General features: G+C 40.2%; 1 protein-coding gene across 9 annotated transcripts in view; it reads right to left on the bottom strand.

The window, feature by feature from the left end:
* ralgapa1 (Ral GTPase activating protein catalytic subunit alpha 1) overlaps window positions 1-21,008 on the bottom strand; it is a 319,967-nt gene that overhangs the window by 105,190 nt on the left and 193,769 nt on the right. The window lies entirely within an intron of this gene.

The following is a 21,008-nucleotide window of genomic DNA, read 5'->3' as shown; positions in this document are numbered from 1 at the left end:
CTTCATCAGAGAACTTATTCCTGGCCTAATGCCTCTGCATTAAAAAGGGCAAAGAGAATACTAAAGATCCCTGCCTGTGAAGCTTTAGTTATTCTTACTTGTACACAACACAAACTGCTTATAATGTATGGTTTTCCTACTGGCTGTTCTGCATTCTGTATCCCTTTAGCGTCCTTTCTGCTGAAGGAATAGATTTAAATAGGTGGTTTAGCAACCCACAGATGGTGAAAATTTGAAGTTAAGAACAGTGAGCCAGATTATCCAAAAAATGGCAATTTTGCAAATCTGGTCACTCTGCCCCTTCCTTTTCATGAAAGGAAATAGCTCTGTTTTTATGACAGAAAATTAAGGCTCCTTGAGAAACACAGACCTGTACTTCCTTTCTGACGTTCTCTTCTTGTGCAGAACTGACTGGGGAAAGCAAACCACTCCTACTTTTCACAACAGTCAGTTGCTATTTGATGAAATGTAAAGGTCCAGAATCAGACAGCTATTTTGACAGCTGCAAACAGTTAGTACATACGCTAAGTGAGGTCAGGGGCCAAGAAGGTAGGGTGCCAAATGGTTAAGGGCTAAAGTGCTAGGTGAGTAGGGTGCCAACTCAGTAGGGAGTAGGGTATCAGGAGCAAGGTGATAAAGGGGTCAGGTAAGCGATGTAGTATTTAGGATATCTCAGGATAGAAGGGAGTAATCAAATCTGAAGTAGGGGAAGGAAGTTGGGGCCAAAAGATGTGCAGGTTAGCTGAATTGGCCATGTTAAGTTGTCCACAGTGTTCAGGGATGTATAGGTCAGGTGCATTTGTCAGGGGTAAATGTAGGGGAATGGGTCGAGGTAGGTCACTCTTTGGAGAGTCAGCGTGCACTTGTTGGGCCAAATGGCCTGTTTCCACACTGTAGGGATTCTACTTTATTCTAAAACAGAGGAAAACAGAATCAGATACAGAGTGTGGGAAGTGATTAATTATTTAACTATTCCTGGGTGACTACTTACTTAATTTCACTGGAACCTTCTGAATTCACAAAGTTAAATGGAGACTTTCAGAGCATTCCAGCAGAATCTTCAATTTCCTACGCAAATATTTTGGAATCTGTTAAGATGGGGATTCTGCAGGGTTCCCACATGCAACTCTTATCTATGCTGGAATAAGGACTGTTGAACCATCTGAAAATCTGGGTCATAACAATCCTGAAATTACTGGAGTGTATTGTTAATTTCTAAAGCAAAAGAGTTATTAGGTAAATTACACTCTTTCAAAGCTAAGTCAATGATTTTATAGAGAAGCTGACCTTCTAAAGAGAAAGGCACACAAATCAACTCATTATAACTTATAGTGAAGACATCTGAGGAATATAATTTCAATGTCAGGAACAAGTCATTGGAATCTTGGCTGGTTTAGATTAGATTCTCAACAGTGTAGAAACAGACCCTTCGGCCCCACAAATCCACACCGGCCCTCCAAAGAGTAACCCACCCAAATCCATTCCCCTACCCCATATTTACCCCTGACTAACGCACCTAACACCATGGGTAATTTAGCATGGCCAATTCACCTGACCTGCACATCTTTGGCTTGTGGGAGAAAACTGGAGCACCCAGAGGAAACCCATGCAGACACGGGGAGAATGTGCAAACTCCAATTTATTTTACTGTTTTCTGACATGAAGTGTCCAAACATAGGGAAGCCAAACATCCAAATCCAGCATCCAAACCTTGTGCTTCCAAGAAAAAGACAAACTATTGCACAATGTACTGACCACTTTTCTTTCTTAAACAGTGTTGTGCAATACCCTGTGAAAGGCTGTGTTAATGGCTAGAATAGACCAGCCATTAGACCAACAGTATCCAATGTATTATATCAAAGAGGGTTGTAGTTGGAATTTATCAAAGTCAAGAGTGATCTCAAACATCATGGTTTGTACCACTTGACAGTGGTGACAAATCATTGCAGGGGCAAAAACCTAATATGTTACATCTGCAAAAGAGCTGCTGTTGGATGGGGCTGTGGGATACATAATCATACACAAAAAGACAATCGGAAAAGGGTATAGAATTTATGGGACGGTCGTAAACTGAATTAAAACTAACTGGTGGGGAGGAAGTTGACAGCAGGAGTTAAGGGCATTTTCTTAAGAGTGGCTGGAAATGAGTGATTGTGCCTCATAGAATTGTATGCTTGTACTCTTACTGCTTACTGAAAATATGAATGATTTGAATAGAAGGCTTGGTAGTACTGTGAAATACAAGTGCGATATATGGCAAGTTGGCCACAGCCATGCAGCAAATTGATAATATTCCTTTTTACAGCCATACACTGAGTTTTAAAATTGCAGCAACAATTATATGAGTATGGTTGTCATTTGTCTGTCCTTAATTAAGCATGGAAGAATCAACCACATTGCGATCAAACATCTGACTGGTCAGACTCTGACTATTTTTGTCAGAATATACTGTAGTTAATTGTCAAAGTTCTATCAACACGGAAGATGAATAGCTAGTTGCTCAATGAAACAATAAATCCATTGCTTATTACCTTCTCTCAGTGTGGTCCTTAATGATGGCCTTTGCAATGCAGTGATTGTATTCTTACCTCTGGGCCAGGAGGCCCAGGTTCAGGTCCACCTGTTCGAGAGATGTGTCTTAACAGCTAGACAGCTTCCTTGGAAGCTACAGAGGAACCTTGATTATTGGGGCTTCACTTAACTGAATTTCAAATGATCCAAACAAGATTGCAAGGCCCCGATGCTTGGCTAGCTATGTTAACCGGCATTCAATTAACTGAACAAAATACTCCCGCCTGTGTCCTTCAGATAATCGAGGTTCCTCTGTATCTACATTTAGAGGAGTGTGTTTTGGATTCTAGCTTATAGGATGGTTGTTCAGGCAAAGTAGAGTTTTACAAAGCGAATTTCAGAATATTCTCTGGTACATTCAAATATGTAGAAACAGAAAACTTCCAAAGATTGGAAGAATGAGACAATGAGCAAGAGAAACATCTTTACAATAGTTAAAAATCACACAACACTAGGTTATAGTCCAATAGGTTTAATTGGAAGCATACTAGCTTTCGGAGAGTCGCTCCTTCTTCAGGCGACGCTCTGAAAGCTAGTGTGCTTCCAATTAAACCTGTTGGACTATAACCTGGTGTTGTGTGATTTTTAACTTTGTACACCCCAATCCAATACCGGCATCTCCAAATCATCTTTACAATAGATGAGTTCAAGCTACCTTTCTGTGGTGAAGAGGCTTGAGTGTCCCATTGATCCTGAGTTCTTAACTTCTGGAACAGTCATGCATGACAATATGGTCATGAGGGAGGAACAAAACAAAGCTCAGTCTAAAACAAGTCCTCAAGACTGATCCAGGCAGAAGGTACCCATGTGATATCACTGGCAATTGAAAGTTGCATCAGTAGGGATATTCCCAGTTTTCAAATTTTCTTTGCCACTGGAATTGGATCGATCTTCTGACAAGTATTTTCATGCTAAAATGAGGGAGGAGCTGGCCAAAGGTCAATGGTGCAATACCTAAGCAGGGATGACAGTGGAGGAACAATGGCGGATATTTCTGTGTATAATGCAGAAGATGCAGGATCAGTTCATTCCAAAAAGGAAGCAAAATCCTAGGAGGAGGCAGGGGTGGCCGTGGCTGACGAGGGAAGTTAAGGGACATAAAAAGCTAAAAGAGAAAAAATATAACATAGCAAAGATAAGTGGGAAAACGGAGGGCTGGGAAGCTTTTAAAGAACAACAGAGGATTACTAAGAAGGAAATACGCAGAGAAAAAATGAGGTACAAAGGTGAAGTGAGAATAGTAGAAGCTTTTTTAGGTATGTGAAAGGCAAAAAAATGTTTAAGACTAAAATTGGGCCCTTGAAGACAGAAACAGGGGAATATATAACAGGGAACAGAGAAATGGCAGAAGAATTGAATTGGTACTTCAGATCTGTGTTCATTGGGGAAGACACAAGCAATCTCCCTGACATAACAGTGGCTGAAGGACCTGAACTGAAGGAAATTTATATTTGCCAGGAATTGGTGTTGGAGAGACTGTTTAGGTCTGAAGGTTGATAAGTCCCCGGGGCCTGATGGTCTACATCCCAGGGTACTGAAGGAGGTGGCTTGGGAAATTGTGGATGTGTTGGTGATTATTTTCCAGAGTTTGATAGATTTGGGACCAGTTCCTGTGGATTGGAGGGTGGCTAATGTTGTACCCTTTTTAAAAAAGGTGGAAGGGAGAAAGCAGGAAATTATAGACCAGTTAGTCTGACCTCTGTGGTGGGAAAGATGTTGGAATCTATTATAAAGGATGAAATTACGGCACATCTAGATAGTAGTAACAGGATAGGTCAGAGTCAGCATGGATTTATGAAGGGGAAATCATACTTGACTAATCTTCTGGAATTTTTTGAGGATGTAACTCTTAAGATGGACGAGGGAGATCCAGTAGATGTAGTGTACCTGGACTTTCAGAAAGCTTTTGATAAAGTCCCACATAGGAAGTTAGTGAGCAAAATTAGGGCGCATGGTATTGGGGGCAAGGTACTAACTTGGATTGAAAGTTGGTTGGCTGATAGGAAACAAAGAATAGTGATAAACGGCTCCATTTTGGAATGGCAGGCAGTGACCAGTGGGGTCCTGCCGGGATCAGTGCTGGGACCATAGCTTTTTACAATATATATTAATGATATAGAAGATGGTATTAGTAATAACATTAGCAAATTTGCTGATGATACTAAGCTGGGTGGCAGGGTGAAATGTGATGAGGATGTTAGGAGATTACAGGGTGACCCGGACAGGTTAAGTGAATGGTCAGATGCATGGCAGATGCAGTTTAATGTGGATAGATGTATAGTTATCCATTTTGGTGGCAAGAACAGGAAGGCAGATTAATACCAAAATGAAATCAATTTAGGTAAAGGGGCAGTACAGAGAGATCTGGGTGTTCTTGTACACCAGTCAATGAAGGTAAGCATGCAGGTACAGCAGGTAGTGAAGGTGGCTAATAGCATGCTGGCCTTCATAACAAGAGGGATTGAGTATAGAAGCAAAGAGGTTCTTCTGCAGATGTACAGGGCCCTGGTGAGACCACACCTGGAGTACTGTGTGCAGTTCTGGTCTCCAAATTTGAGGAAAGACATTCTGGCTATTGAGGGAGAGCAGCATAGGTTCACGAGGTCAATTCCTGGAATGGCGGGACTACCTTATGCTGAAAGACTGGAGCGACTGGGCTTGTATACCCTTGAGTTTAGAAGACTGAGAGGGGATCTGATTGAAACATATAAGATTATTAAAGGATTGGTCACTCTGGAGGCAGGAAACATGTTTCCGCTGATGGGTGAGTGCCGAACCAGAGGACACAGCTTAAAAATACGGGGTAGACCATTTAGGACAGAGAGGAGGAGAAACTTCTTCACCCAGAGAGTGGTGGCTGTGTGGAATGTTCTGCCCCAGAGGGCAGTGGAGGCCCAGTCTCTGGATTCATTTAAGAAAGAGTTGGATAGAGCTCTCAAGGATAGTGGAATCAAGGGTTATGGAGATAAGGCAGGAACAGGATACTGATTAAGGATGATCAGCCATGATCATATTGAATGGTGGTGTAGGCTCGAAGGGCAGAATGGCCTACTCCTGCACCTATTGTCTACTGTCTAATATGTCCCGTACAAGGCATATACTTAGAGAAATGCAACACTCCTCAACATAACATAAGCCCTGCAGCAGTCAGCTAGAGGTGATGATGACAGTATCGAAGATCTGGAAGTCTCAAGCTTTGGACCAAAACGTAGATGGTGAAGTTTGATTAAAAAAAACTCTCAGGGAGATTTGCGAGAGCTGCTCGGGAGGATTTAAGCTGCTCGGGAGTAAGGTGGGGGAGGTGGGACCATTGGAAATAGTGAGCAAAGAGATCAATTTGAGACTGGTACAGTTGAGAACAGAAGCAAGTCAAACAGTCAGGGCAGGCAGGGACAAGGTACAACCCATGGACAAAACCAACGTCATCTACAAAATTCCATGCAAGGACTGCCACAAACACTACGTAGGACAAACAGGAAGAAAGTTAGCCACCAGGATACACGAACACCAGCTAGCCACAAAAAGACACGACCCTCTCTCCCTTGTAGCCCTACACACGGATGAAAAATACCACCATTTCGACTGGGACAACACATCTATCCTGGGACAGGCTAAGCAAAGACATGCCAGAGAATTCCTAGAGGTCTGGTATTCTAACCACAACGCCATAAACAAACACATAGATCTCGATACCATCTATCAACCTCTCAGAAAACAAACAGAAAATGACATCACCACAAACCCCAGGAACCTCATCCAGGACAAACATAAATAGAAAGCAGGAGACAACAGCTTCGCTTCACTTGGAGGTCTCCACTGATGATATTACCTCGCCAGGTAATGAAACGTCTGGATATCAAACCTACAGCTCAGTGAGCAATCATACACCCTAAACCTTAACCTGAGCTACAAACCTTCACAAACCTTGTAAAAAGCTAGAGAAGTGACTGCTGGGCTTCTTGCTGAGATATTTGTATCATTGATAGTCACAGATGAGGGGCCAGAAGACTGGAGGTTGGCTAACGTGGTGCCACTGTTTAAGAAGGGTGGTAAGGAGAAGCCAGGTGACTATAGACCAGTGAGCCTGACCTTGGTGGTGGGCAAGTTGTTGGAGGGAATCCTGAGGGACATGATGTACACGTATTTGGAAAGGCGAGGACTTATTATGCATAGTCAAAATGGCTTTGTGTGTGGGAAATCATGTCTCACAAACTTGATTGAGTTTTTTGAAGAAGTAACAAAGAGGATTGATGAGGGCAGAGCAGTAGATGTGATCTATATGGCCTTCAGTAAAGCGTTCGACAAGGTTCTCCATGGGAGACTGGTCAGCAAGGTTAGATCTCACGGAATACAGGAGAACTAGCCATTTGGATACAAAACTGGCTCAAAGGTAGAAGGTACAAGAGGGTGGTGGTGGAGGGTTGTTTTTCAGACTGGAGGCCTGTGACCAGTGGAGTGCCACAAGGATCGGTGCTGGGTCCTCTAATTCTTGTGATTTACATAAATGATTTGGATGCAGCAAAAGAGGTACAGTTAGTAAGTTTGGAGTAAAATTGGAGGTGTCGTGGACAGCGAAGAGGGTTACCTCAGATTATTACAGGATCTTGACCAGATGGGCCAATGAACCAAGAAGTAGCAGATGGAGTTTAATTCAGATAAATGCGAGGTGCTGCATTTTGGGAAAGCAAATCTTAGCAGGACTTACACACTTAATGGCAAGGTCCTAGGGAGTGTTGCTGAACAAAGAGACCTTGGAGTGCAGGTTCATAGCGCCTTGAAAATGGAGTTACAGGTAGATAGGATAGTGAAGAATACATTTGGTATGTTTTCTTTTATGAGTAATAGTATTGAGTACAGGAGTTGGGAGGTCACGTTGCGGCTATACAGGACATTGGTTAGGCCACTGTTGGAATATTGCGTGCAATTCTGGTCTCCTTCCTATCACAAAGGTGTTGTGAAACTTGAAAGAGATCAGAAAAGATATACAAAGATGTTAGCAGGGATGGAGGATTTGAGTTATAGCGAGAGGCTGAACAGGCTAGAAATGTCGGAGGCTTAGGGGTGACCTTATAGAGGTTTACAAAATTATGAGGGGCATGGATAGGATAAATAGGCAAAGTCTTTTCCCTGGGATCAGGGAATCCAGAACTAGAGGGCTTAGTTTTAGGGTGAGAGGGGAAAAATACAAAAGAGACCTAAGAGACAACGTTTTCACACAGAGGGTGGTACGTGTATGGAAGTGGTGGTGGCTGGTACAATTGCAACATTTAAGAGACATTTGGATGGGTTTTTTGAATAAGAAGGGTTTGGAAGGATATAGGCTGGGTGCTGGCAGGCGGGACTAGATGGGGCTGGGATATCTGGTCGGCATGGATGGGTTGGACCGAAGGATCTGTTTGTGTGTTGGTAGGTTTGTGGGCAAGCAAAAGGCAACTGAGGGAAGGTGGTGGTGGTTACATATTCTTCTTGAGAGGAAAGCCTGAGTATCAACCCAAGGCTCATGGAATTGTTTTTACTATTAAAAATGTAGTAGTTAACTGAATCTCAGAGTTCCCTGTTCACTTCAATGATCGTCTTGTGACATTCCACCTACAACTTACCAAGAATAAACAGGCAATGATCATGAATGCCTATGCCCTAACCCTTGATTGCATTGATGAATCTAAAGCTCTCAACCTTGCTCACGGAACTTCAGTATGTGAAGGACATATCTTTAAGCTTATCTCAACACCTTTGCAGAAACATACAGTATTATATCCCACCGCATCAAATCCGTGAGTGCTGCCTTTGGACGCTTAAGCTTTCAATCACCAAAATATTCATAGTGCTACTTGGATCATTGTGTGGAAGGCAGTCATCCTTTTGACTGTTTTATCTGGCTTCAGAACTGGATTATTTATAGATGACACCTCAAGGGCCCTGCAAAAGTACCACTAATGTTGTCTGAGGCCGATTCCCCATATCAGCCAGGAGGACAAGCGTACTAACATCAGCGCCCTTGAAGAAACCAACAGTATCAGCATTGAAGCCACGATGATCTGAAGGCATGATCATCTGAAACAACTTTGCACTGGCCTGGCCATGAGCTTAGGACACCCGAGTTCTGATTGCCAGAGAAAATCATCTTTTCCCAGCTCAAGAAAGGCACATGAACAAGAGGAATGTAAAGGAAGTATTTCGAAGACTCCCTGAAGGTTTTTAATCAAGAAGTACATTCCAGATGTCAACATGTGGAGAGCTTCACAAGAAACTGATGGGGCATAGATCAGACTATGCCCTGGTTAGGCCCCATTTGGAGTACTGTGTCCAGCTTTGGTCCCCACACCTCAGGAAGGACATACTGGCACTGGAATGTGTCCAGCGGAGATTCACACGGATGATCCCTGGAATGGTTGGTCTAACATACGAGGAATGGCTGAGGATCCTGGGATTGTATTCATTGGAGTTTAGAAGATTAAGGGGAGATTTAATAGAAACTTACAAGATAATACATGGCTTGGAAAGGGTGCACGCTAGGAAATTTTTTCCATTAGGTGAGGAGACTAGGACCCTTGGACACAGCCTTAAAATTAGAGGGGGTCAATTCAGAACAGAAATGCGGAGACATTTCTTCAGCCAGAGAGTGGTGGGCCTGTGGAATTCATTGCCGCAGAGTGCAGTGGAGGCCGGGACGCTAAATGTTTTCAAGGCAGAGATTGATAGATTCTTGATGTCTCGAGAAATTAAGGCCCCGGGGAGAATGCAGGTAAGTGGAGTTGAAATGCCCATCAGTCATGATTGAATGGCGGAGTGGACCCGATGGGCCGAATGGCCTTACTCCCACTCCTATGTCTTATGGTCTTATGGTCTAGACTACTACAACCCCTTGGCATCGTGGTAACCCACAACACTTCCAACACACTGAAACAGGTACTGATAAACCTAAAGGACCCTGTACAACAACCAGCAAAATGAATGTAATATACAAAATACCCTGCAAGGACGGCAACAAACACTACAATGGACAGACAGGCAGGAAACTAGCCACCAGGATACACAAGCACCAACTACCCACCTAAATACATCACCCACAATCACTAGTATCCTTACACACAGATGAAGAAGGACACCGCTTCGACTGGGGCAACACATCCATCCTAGGATAGGCTAAACAAAGACACACACAGGAATTCCTAGAGGCCTGGCATTCAGACCGGAACTTCATCTATAAACACATTGATTTGGACTCCATTTATCAACCTCTGAGAAAAAGAACCGGAAACGATATCACCCACTGTTACAGACCAGGACACACAAATAGAAAGTGGGACAGAACACCAATGCTTCAACGGAGGCTCATTGATGATGTAACCTAACATGGTGACGAAACGTCTGAGAACAAAACTACCAGCTCAGCAAGCCAACTTAAAACCTGAACTGACAAGTATGATTGTCCACCTGGAAAAATTGGTGTCAGTGGTCATGGATTCTCTAGATCTGAGAACAAACCTATCAGTGAACAAACTTACAACCTGAACCTCAATCCGAGCTAAAAATCTTCTCAAAAATTGCATTCTTATTAGTGAGTGACTATCGATATCGTTGACAACAAGGCTATGTACCAACTTAGTGATAAGCCACAGACCAGATCAACGTTTAAGAACAGGCTAGAAAGATGCTTGAAGAGGGACAATAATTAGAAATGAGAACATGGTGGACATATCAATTAATGCTGTCTAGAGAACAAACAACAAGACAAAACAGTTTAGTGAACAAGTTGTTTCAGCACAGAATCTTTGTCATTCTATAGCATCAGTTCTTGGATTTGCAAATTATGGATCAATTGATGACTCGGTCAAAAATATCGTATTTCCACCAACCATCAAATAGGATAGCTCAATCAACCTCTAAAAGGTCCGATATTCTGCACAGAGTTTGTATAAATATGTAACAGATCCTGGGAACCACTCACAGTTATACAATTCTATCATGGTGGACTGTTAGAAAATAGTTTAAAACTTGATGCAACAGGAAAAATGATGTATTTGTGAAGATTGCCTGAATACAACTGCAAAATTGCATAGGGAGCAAGATATGTCTGAAGATAGTCAACAAAAAGAAGTTTAATCTCAAAGCAGAAATGGCAGATACTAATGTTGCTCTTTTCTTTTTAATCGAAGTAAGCAGCAAAAAATAGTTAACTTTATCGACTAAAGTTTTTACCAAATCTCTCAACCGATTGACAGGTTCAATTTTTATAGAACAAAGGAAAAATTCTGAAATAAAAATCAAAATATATTCAAATACATACTGGATATTAATAAGTAATCATTGGATAATGTTAAATTTTAGACTTTTCCTTCAGATATTCAAATAAATAATTACAATCAGTAACTAGAATCAATATTTACATTCAAACTCTATTTTTCCATTTCATGAACTTGAGTTTAAATCTGCTCAGATCGTTAGGGCTAAAATCCCTTGCTATGTATGTTTCTGGAGGCAATTTCAGAAGCACAGCAGAAATTCATTACAAAGAAGAAGTAGTGAAGGCATGATGAGGCAACCATGGTTGAAAAAGGAAGTCAGGTAAAGCATAAAGCAAAAAAAAGCAAACAGTGAGTGAAGATTACTGAGAAGCCAGAGGATTGGGAAGGCTGTAAAAACCAGCAGAGGGTAACTAAAAAATCAGAAAGGTGGGAAAATATGAAACAAGAGTGTAATCTAGCTAGTTATATAAAGGAAGATTGCAAGCAATTTTTTAGATTGCAAAAGCTAAGACAGAGGTAAGACTGGACATTGGGCCACTGGAAAATGAGGCTAGAGAAGTAGTAATGAGAAACTAAGAAAACAAAGAAAGGAAGAAAAACAAATCAGGAATTGATTGGCTACCTTGCATCAGATTTCTCCATGGAACACACCTGCAGCATACCAGAACTTTAGGAGTGTCAAGGGGCAGAGGTGAGCATAGTGACCATCACTATGGAGAGGGTGCTGGGGAAACTGAAGGGTCTGAAGGTGGATAAATCAATTGGACCAGATGGACCACATCCAAGAATTGTGAAGGAGGTAGCCGGGGAGACTATAGAGGTATTGGTGATGATTTTTCAGAAATCTCTGAAGTTAGGGAAGGTCCCAAAGGACTGGAAAATGGCTAATGGCTGTTTAAGAAGGGAAGGAGGCAGAAGGCATGGAAGTCTACTCTGGTCAGCCTGACCTCAGTCATTGATAAGATTTTAGAATCCATTATTAAGGAACAGATTGCACAAAGGTTGGAAGGGCATTGTAAAAGATGGCTGAATCAGCATGACTTCATCAAGGAGAAGTCATACCTGACCGAACTGTTAGAATTCTTTAAAGAGGTAACAAGTAAGTTAGACAAAGGAGCGCCACTGGACGCGACCTATTTGGATTGTCAGAAGGCCTTTGACAAGGTTCGACACAGGAGGCTGCTAAATAAGATACAGCCTATGGTGTTAAATGCAGCTACTGGCATGGATAAAGAATTGGCTGACTGGCAGAAGACAAAGAGTTGGGATAAAGAGGTCTTTTTCAGGATGGCAACCAGCGACTAGTTCAAGAGGTGGTTTACAAGAATGATTCGGGGGATATGTGGAGTGATTAAGAACTCTGGGTCCATACTCAATGGAGTTTAGAAGGATGAGGGGGATCTGACCGAAATTGAGAAGCCTGGATATTGTAAATGTATAGAAGATGTTTCCACGAGGGATGACCCTTCAGAACTGAGATGAGGAAGAATTTCTTTCGCCAGAGGAAGAAACATTTTAGGCATGATTGAATGGAGGAGCAAACTCGATGGGCCAGAAAGTTTAAGTGAAGGGCAAAAATAGAATATTACGTGGGAAAAAGAGAGATTATGCACTTTGGCAGTATGAATAGAGGAGCTGAATAGGAAAGATTCAAAAAGCTGCAGCATAAGATCCTTATCCATAAATCACAAAAGCTAGCATAGTAACTACCCCATTAGTGCGTAATAGGGAAAACAAATAGATGGACTTTATTTCAAAGGGCATAGAGTACAGAAATGCGGTGGCCTTGCTAAAACTACATAAGATACTAGTCAGATCACGCCTAGAATACTGTGAACCATTTAGTGCCGATAACTAAAGAAAAATATACACTGGCTTTGAAAGAAATCCGGCAAAGATTCACCATATTGATTTCTGAACAAAGGAATTTGCACAGTTCATCACAGACTGAGAGAGCCACAGACTGATAATGGACAGTGGTACAATTCTGTTCATATATCCACCTGAGCCATCATTAGATAGATAACTGGCCCATGGAAGATGTGTTACTGGATCCTTAGGAGGGGCACTCCAGTACTCACCAGACCACATCTCCAGGATAGATAATGTTCACTGGCCTTTGCACAACCTAGCTCAATGATAGGGAAATAATTTAGCAGAGAGGGAGATGGACCAATCATGTTACTACTTAGACAAGGGTGGGAGGAGTTGTCTAGCAAAGATGCTAAGGGAAGTGATGGTGATGTTGCTTCTCAAGGTGACAGGACACCAGGCAAACGTAGCAGATAGGCCTGACAGAATCTAATAGTAGCTGGATTTGTCTTTGAACTAACATATTTTGGATACTCATACTTAGAATCAACAGTGCTTGTAAGCATTCCTGCCCGGAAAGTAATGCTTCATTTCTCCCAGTTAGATTTTATACTCCTTTATTTGGCATTCAAGCTGAAGGTTTGTTTTTTTAAAGCTTTCAGTGCAATCCCTGAGAAATTGGAAGAAAGGTTATAAGGAATTGATTTGATAGGCTGAATGGTACTTCATGGTTGCATATTTCAAGCTTCTGAAACTCAAAATAATTTTAAAGTATTCTCCACGTATTTCTGGAAGAATGAACCACATGAGCGTGTTCTTCAAACACAAGTTTTCATGCAATTTTGGAACATCAGATTGAATGAATTACATGGCAAAGCCTCTAGGTAATTTAAAAAAAAACTGAAATATATTTGAAATATGGAAATATTCCAACTTTCACTGATATTTTGTTGCAGTTATAAAATTCTCAATAGATAATTTCATAGGTAAGAATACCAACTGGTTGTACAGAAGTCTCTTCAAACCATATTTTGATAGTAAAATACAGATAATCTTCTGCAGGCTTACAAATCAGAACATTGCTGAATCCAATGTGGAGCTTATTAGGGACAGCTATGTTGAGAGCACCTTGCTACTTCATCAGTGGTTCAAATCTGCTTGAAAAGAATGAAACATGCTTCGGACAAAGCAGTAATGATTAGTGTACTTTTTCTAATAAAAAGCATCACATAGATAGCAAAATCAAGAAAAAGCGCCTGCTGTTATCACATGGAAAAAATGCTCAGCATTTATCTAACTCTCATACTACCTTCGTGCCCTGAAGGAAACCAAGATGAATAGTGAACAGCACTACATAAATCCCATCATACAGATATTGAAGTCATCTGTTTCAATATTTTGTTTGCTTCTAGACATCAGGATCATCTCTTGAAAAAAGTTGTGTTATATAGATATGAAAAGCATAAATACAGCATGGATTCAAAATTATACTGCAGTGAAGAAAGTCGCAATCACAATCCTAATACTATAAAAATACACAAGCCAAAACAGTGGGAAGTTAAATTGAATATTAAAACATTAAGATGCAATATAACTTGTGGCAAATGTTATTTCCGTTGTTGACTATTTAGAGATTACAGATCAATGTTTTTCTCAGGCCCATGTTGACACTACATTTCTAACAAAATGTACCTGCATTGTTAGATTCAATGTAATAAAAAAACCGTACAGATTGCTTGGAGTTGCAGGTTTACGTTTCCAAAGCATTTATACATTTATTCTGCAGCAAATAAAATGTTCAAGGGAGTAAAATTGATAATAATTGCAAGTGTTGGGCAAAAATATAATCTTCACAGAAGGAATTTTGGGCAACATAATGAAGAACTGTGTATGTTAGCAATCTGAAACAAAAACAGAAACTGAAGAAACTCATCAGGTCTGGCAGCACCTTGGTGAGAAAGCAGAGTTAACATTCCAGGTCCAGTGACCCTTCCTCAGATCTGACAGAATTTGGGCAGTTTTACTATCATGAACAGTGCATGAAAATGTAAAAGAAATTGATATAGGTTTTAGAAGTACAAAAGTACACTTTTACCTTTGTTCTTAGAAGCAGATTGAAATTTGTGCTGATCCAGCTAAACAAGGAAGTAGATCTCAAAATAAATTATAACAGAGGAAACAATTACCAGGAAATTACTTGGATTTCAAACAAATTAAAATGTAAGATGCCCTCTACTGCCAAAGAACTGTTATATCACTTAGCTAAGTTCAACAATGAAAGAGGGAAAGCTATGAATTTGGGGACAAAAGTGTGGCATTCAGCTCCTCTCGTTATTCTGCCTCTCAATGTGATCATGATTTATACCTTAACTCTATACACTGGCATTACTCCACATTCCTTTGTGTAGGAAAAGTCCTTTGATCTTGATTTAAAATTAATTAAACTAGCATTGACAACTTTTCATAGGAATGTTTCACATTTCGACCATAGACGTTGAGTGATAACCTGTCACTTGGTATAACACTCACCCCTTTATTGAAATCTCACATCCTAAAAGAAAGCTTAAACAGGTTATATATATTAACCTTAGTTCATAATTGAAGAATTTACTTATACATACAAATCTGAGTCTCTAAACTGCCAATGACTACAATTCCCACAGAAGACTACTTCGCTTTCAGGAATTTCATTCATCATTTACTGATTGACCTGCTGTCAGCTCTAAAACTGCAAGTGAGAAAAAAAATCAGTGTAAGATGAAAGTTGTGAGAATCAATAATTTTATTAACTGAGAAATAAAAATCAGAATGGAATAAAATTAAAAAAAACAAAGATTGGGGGAATAAAGGACAAGATAAACCCAGGCAAGTGGCAACACAAGTTATTCCATTCAGAATCTATATCTGAACAGAATAATTGTTGTACTGTTGCTTCCCTGAGTTTATCTTCTTAGTTTTATACTGGATGTCCTGCTGCTAATTATTAATATCTTTAGAGAGTACTTACTCTAGATCCCATGGATGAAATAAAATAGTGCTACTAATATGACTGGAGGTCTTGATGCATCTCTTGCACAGCTATCAGTCCGGGATTATTTTGAAGATGTCAAACAATCGCAAATCAACTGTTCACATGCATGGTGGTAGTGGCTTCTAACTACTTTTTCATCCCTTGAATATTGTACTTGCAATTTCCTTCTTATCTTGTGAATTTTGTACTTGCATCATTCAGCTGTAAACTCACTAAAGTTCCTTTTCACTTATCTCAATCTTGATATCTTGTCCTTTGTAACAATAAATAGCAAATCTTCCACAATCAATGGGAATGTGTTAACTGCCTAATTTTTTTTGTAACACTCCTCCACAGCATTGGAGTCATCCTAGTTATTCTTTTGATAGCTTTCTAATGAATTAACATCCTTACTGAAAAATAGAATGACGAAACCTGACAACATATTGTTCAAGTTGCTCCACCATTGATTTGCATCTGTCTTTACCAAGAAATAAGATCCCACCCTGGTCCAGTGGAAGAAGAAGAAGAAATACAGTTGCTAGAATCATTTAACATTGCTCAGGAGATGGTATTGATTAGACCAGGGGTGGGGAAATTGCAGCCTTATGGCCATTGTGTGTGGCCTTTTGAATGAATCCAAATTTTGCAGAACAAACCTTTTATTTTTTATTAATATGTTTTTTCTGACAAAAAGCAGTCACAACATAGTCATTAAAAGGTTAGTTAACTTTAGAATTAACTTTATTTTTATTTTTTTTAGTTAGTACATAGTTGTTTGATTTTTACAAAATAATGTGAATTTTGAAGAATATACAATTGAAGTTTTTTGGATGCGGCCTTATTAGGTTACAACTAATATAATGCAGCCTTCCAACACGAAAAGGTTCCCCACCTCTGGAATAGACTGTCTGCACTAAATTTGACAAGGCACCAGGACCAGACTAAAATGGTTGCTAAAGATCACATGATTTCCAAGTTGGAAATAATTCCAGACACTTAAAGTAGAGAAGATTAAACTAGCATATAACCAAAATTCATCTGATTTGTGCAGAGTTCTTAATTGTACATTTCTGATCCTTGCTGTCAAAGAATCTAAACTCCTGATAATAGCACAGCCATATACCAGGCTAATAATAAACTTAATTTTGCCTTGGACCACTGATTTGCAGATTAGGCAGACTGGCTATGTTAAATTACGGAGTCCAGGGATGTGCAGGCTAGATGGATTAGTCATGGGAAATGAAAGGCTACAGGGATAGAATAATGGGGTTGTTCAGGATGGTATGTTCTCTGGAGGGTTGGTGTGGACTTGGTGGTCAAATGGCCTGCTTCCACACTAAAGGAATTCTATGATTCATAGAACAGCAGCAGCTCTCTCGATCTACAGCTAAGGCTGCCTCAAATTCAAGTTTGTTTACAATCTGGTTCTGCAAAACATAATGTATTTATTTGCTCAACAAACCAATTCTCTGTATACCAAGATAATCTTGATGTAGCATCATTAAAACACACCTGAAATCCCTGCTGTCAGCAATTTGAACATGCATGAATCTGAACACCTCAGAATCCTCACTGGAATTTGATTCATGTAACACAATCTCTACAATTTTGGTTTTAATGTTCACAGCTGTAAAATACTTTCTCTGTTCTGCTTTTTTCTTGTGTGCACATGAAATCTACCCCAAGTTTGAATGTGAATAAATAATATGCTTAATTTAAACTTCAGAGTTTGCTGTGTATTACTTTCGAACTGACATCACTAAAAAGGGGTTTGAAAACATATCACAGACAACTTACAAGTTAAACCATTCTGCTTATGGACTGAAGGTGATGAAAAAATAAGAGCACAATCTATCTGTCTTCCCTGTCTGTAACAACCAGTTTTTCAAATGCTATTAGTTCAGGAAAAAAAACTTTCTTGCACCTGCTGACAGTTTATGGGTGAAAGTATTCTACATTAAAAAAATACTTGCATCTTTAAGAAAATAGCATATCCATGTCTGCACTTTTTAATATAAAGTAAGGTTAGACAGGGAAGCCTTGTAACATGTAGCATGGACAGAAGACTCACTGGTTGAAAAAAAAGAGTGTGCATAAGCAGGTCTCCTTCAGATTGTCAGGATGTGATAAAAATGGGGTCTGTGCTGCGCCTCAATTTAGATGAGGGGTTGAAAGGCATAGTGGCTAAATTTGCAGATAACTGAAAGATATGTAGAAAATTATATGGTGAAATGACATAACAAAAACGCAAATCAATATAAAGAGGTTAACTGAGTGGGTAAAAATCTGGCAGATGCTGTGTCATGTTGAAAAATGTGAAGTTGTTCACTTTGAAGGAAGAACAAACAGGTAAATGGGGAATGTCTCCAGAATTTAAAGGGATTTCTAGGTGTATGAATCACAAAAGGTTAGTATGTAGGCACAGTATAATCAGGAAGACTAATGTGAGGTCAGCTTTATTATGAAAGGAGTTGAACACAACTGGAAGGATATTATGCTTTAATTAAACAGGGCATTGGTGTGGCCACATGACAAATACTGTGTGCAATTTATTAAAGGAAGAATGTCAATGCATGGAGGCGGTTCAGAAGAGGTTAACTCGGTTGTCACCCGGAATGAACCTGTTACCTTATGATGAAAGATTGGACAGGCTGACTAAAGACTTAACAGCCATCTAGATTTGCCTAACACATTGTATCAGTTTGATCTTTTACTTATTAATTCTGTGTCCTATGTACCTGCCCCACCAGCTGCCTGATAAAGGAGCAGCGCTCCAAAAGCTTGTACTTTCAAATAAACCTGTTGGACTATAACCTGGTGTTGTGTGATTTTTTTAAAAAACTTTGTTCCAACCCCAGTCCAACTCTGGCATCTTCACATCAAAACTTCAGACAGTTGCTTAAGTGTGGAATTGAACCCGAGCCCCTGATGCTGTGAGGTAGCAGTGCTAACTACTGAGCTGCTAAGCCCACCCTAGGGAGCCATGAATCTTTGGAACTCTGCCTCAGAAAGCGGTAGTGGTGGGGTCATTGAATATTTTGAAGCCGGAGGTGGACAGATACTTGTTAGGCAAAGGATTCGGTTGTTGTTGGGGAATAATGGGAATGTAGAATTTGAAACACAAATCAATCAGCCAGGATCTTACTGAATGGAGGAGCCAGCTTTAAGTATGAATAGCGTACTTCTATTCCTAATTTGAATGTTCATACATATGTAAAAGCAAGAATTGACTTGGTTGAAATGTACAAGATCCTGAGGAGTCTTGACATCATAGATGGAAAAGACATGTCTTGTTATGGGGGAATCTAGAATTAGGGGTCACAATTTAAAAATAAGGGGCTGCCCATTTAAGATAGGTGAAATATTTTTCCAAAGAGGGACATGTATCTTTGGAATTGAAACAGGGTATTCAAATATTTTTAAGGCAGTGATAATTGATTCTTGGTAAGGAAGGGACTGAAAGGTTATCAAGGATAGTCAAAAAATTGATCTGAGGTTACATAGAGCTCAGCCATGACTGTATTATATGACAGAACAGGCCTGTCGAATAATTGACTCCTGCACCTTGTTTGTACACTTGTAGTTTTGTGCCTTGGTCTTAAGAAAGCGAGAAGCAAGAATAAGACATAAATTTAAGGAAGCTGCTAAAAGTAAGGAATTATTGAAACACTCAGTCGTTTCAGGGAAATTCCTTCAACATAGCAAATAATGTTGGTGAGCTGATGGTGCAGATAGCCATGGGGCAACATGATGTTGTGGCATTAACCGAGACCTGGTTCAAGGAAGGGCAGGACTGGGTACAAAACAGTCCTGGATATAATTGGTATAGTAAATACAGGGGAAGAGTGAAAGAAGATAGATGTCAGTATTCATTAAAATGAAACATTGCAGTGCTAGATAAAATTACCCAGATAATTAAAGGACGAATATTCTATTTGTATAGAATATAGAAACAATAAAAGACATTATCACCAACTAATGGAAAGTTTGTAGAAGAATAAACAAACAAGAACATTACAGAGACGTACAAGAGTGATTCTAATGAAAATCATTAAATATAACAGAAAATGTAAATAAGTAATCTATTAGACTGGCAACTGACATGCATTTTAATTGTTCTTGATTTGTAGGAATCAGATGAGAATGTATTTATTGTTTACTCTTAAGTCTATCATGAATCAGCCATAGTGTTGAATTAGGCAAGTGCATAGAGAACTGCGTGCCAGAGAAGTCAATCCACATGTTCCCCAACCAGAAACCTTGGATGAACCAGAAAATCCACTGCCAACTCAAGACCAGGCATGCATCATTCAAGTCAGAAGACACAGATCTTTACAGAAAATCCAGAAATTACCTTAACAAGGCCATTAAAAATGCCAAGAAGCAATACCAGACCAAGTTGGAGGCCCAAACTAATCACAGGAACATCCACTACCTGTGGCAAAGCCAACATGACAAAATGGGATACAAAATGAAGCAGAACAAAATAGGAGAAAACAAACAGATATCTCTCTGATACACTCAATGCTTTTTACACTTGGTTCGAGCAGCATGCCAGCAGAATGGTGTCACTTGCCCTTATAGCACTGGATGCACCCGTTCCCTTCATCACCGCTGCAAAACGTCAGATCAGCCTTCTTAAGAGGAGCCCGAGGAAAGCAACTGGCCCAGATGGAGTCCCTGGTTGGGCACTCTGATCCTGTGTGGACCAGCTGATGGGAGGATTTGCCGACAACTTTAATCTCTCCTTGTTACAAGCCAAAGTTTCCACCTGCTTCAACAACATCACTGTCATCCCAGTATCAAAGAAAACACATGCAAAGTGCCTCAACCACTACCGCCCAATGGCTCGGACCTCCATAATTATGAATTACTTTGAGACGTTTGTCATGGCTCACATTAACTATAGCCTCCCAGCCTGCCTCAATCCCTTGCAATTTGCCTACTGGCACTACAGTTATACAGTCATAGAGAATGTACAGTATGGAAACAGACCATTCGGTCCAACCCATCTGTGCTGACCAGATATCCTAACCTAATCCAGTCCCATTTGCCAGCGCCTGGCCCATATCCCTCTAAAGCTTTCCTCTTGATATACCCATCCAGATGCCTTTTAAATGTTGTATTTGTACCAGCCTCCACCACTTCCTCTGGCAGCTCATTCCATACATGTACCACCCTCTGTGAGAAAAGGTTGCCCCTTAGGTCCCTATTATATCTTTCCCCTTTCACCCTAAACTATGCCCTCTAGTTCTGCACTCCCTGACCCCAGGGAAAAGACTTTGTCCATTTATTCTATCCATGGCCCTCATGATTTTATAAACCTCTATAAGATCACTCCTCAGCCTCTGATGCTCCAGGGA

Source organism: Hemiscyllium ocellatum, chromosome 8 (genome assembly GCF_020745735.1).
Source record: "Hemiscyllium ocellatum isolate sHemOce1 chromosome 8, sHemOce1.pat.X.cur, whole genome shotgun sequence".
In the NCBI taxonomy this organism is placed as follows: Eukaryota; Metazoa; Chordata; class Chondrichthyes; order Orectolobiformes; family Hemiscylliidae; genus Hemiscyllium; species Hemiscyllium ocellatum.
The sequence above is the reverse complement of the archived record's forward strand: the minus strand, read 5'-3'. Positions and strand labels throughout refer to the sequence as shown.